This window comes from Petaurus breviceps, unplaced genomic scaffold (assembly GCF_028583685.1).
Source record: "Petaurus breviceps papuanus isolate PSGF00001 unplaced genomic scaffold, PetGlider_PUasm1.0 171, whole genome shotgun sequence".
NCBI classification, from domain to species: domain Eukaryota; kingdom Metazoa; phylum Chordata; class Mammalia; order Diprotodontia; family Petauridae; genus Petaurus; species Petaurus breviceps.
This window is the reverse complement of record NW_027185754.1, coordinates 21,067,727-21,068,933: the sequence shown is the minus strand read 5'-3', so window position 1 is coordinate 21,068,933 and position 1,207 is coordinate 21,067,727.

Genomic DNA, 1,207 nt, shown 5'->3' with positions numbered 1-1,207 from the left:
GAAGAAGAAGAAGAAGAAGAAGAAGAAGAAGAAGAAGAAGAAGAAGAGGGACTGAGGATTTATAAAGCACTTGTTTTATGTCAGGAACTTCACAAACACTGCCTCATTTGATCCTCACAACAACACTAAGAGGTGATACAATTATTTTCACATTTTACAGTTGAGGAAATTGAAACAAACAGAGGTTAAATGATTTGCCCTCGGTCATACAGCCAGTAAATGTCTAAGGCCAGATTTGAACTCGGGTCTTCTGACAGCAGGCCCTTCCCTCTATCCACTGCACCTCCAGCTGCCTAGCAGGAAACACTACAGCACTGGAGATTTAAAGACATCTGGGCAAACAGCTCCCCAGAAACCACATTTTGATGGGGAAAAGAAAATGTGTTAATATCTCATAGTAACAGAAGCATCTCACTATCCTGGGAAGACCAAGTTCCAAGGCTTTATTCCTCAAAGGAGAGTGATAGAGTGGAAAGAGAACCAGCTGAAGAGTCAGTGAAGCTGAATTCAAATCCCGCCTCTGCTGCTTGCCACTTTTGGAAACTAGGGACAATCCACTAGCCTTCCTAAGTTTTAGTTTCCATAGAGGAATGAACCTGGAGTGAAGAAGACCCAAGTTCAAATCCATCCTCTGACACTAACCAGCTGTGTGACTCTGAGCAAGTCACTTGACCACTGTTTGCCTCAGTTTGCCCATCTGCAAAATGCAGATATTAACAGTTACTTGCTAGGGTTGTTATAAGAATAAATGGAGATATTGTAAAGCACTTTGCAAACTTGAAGGCACTATATATTTGCTAATTATTATTATTTATAAAAAAGAGAGTTTATTTGAAGAAATATCATATAGAAGAGAAATTAGCCTTTTTTACCTTCACACCCAGAAGGCCAAACCAGGAATGATGGGTGATAGTTCAAAAAAAGCAGATTTATACCAATATAAGAAAAAACTTTGTAAGAATTAGAGTTGTCCAGAAGTAGAATGAGATAAATCACAAAGTAGAAAGTTCCCCATCAATGAATACCTTTAAAAACTTATTAGGGGTTAGGTAGAGAAGAATTTTAACCACATATAGATTGTGGTGAGGTGATACAATGGCTATAGTACTGGGCCTGAAGTCAGGAAGACTCATCTTCCAGAGTTTAAATCTGGCCTCAGACACTTACTAGCTGTGTGATCCTGTACAAGTCACTTAACCCTGTTTGC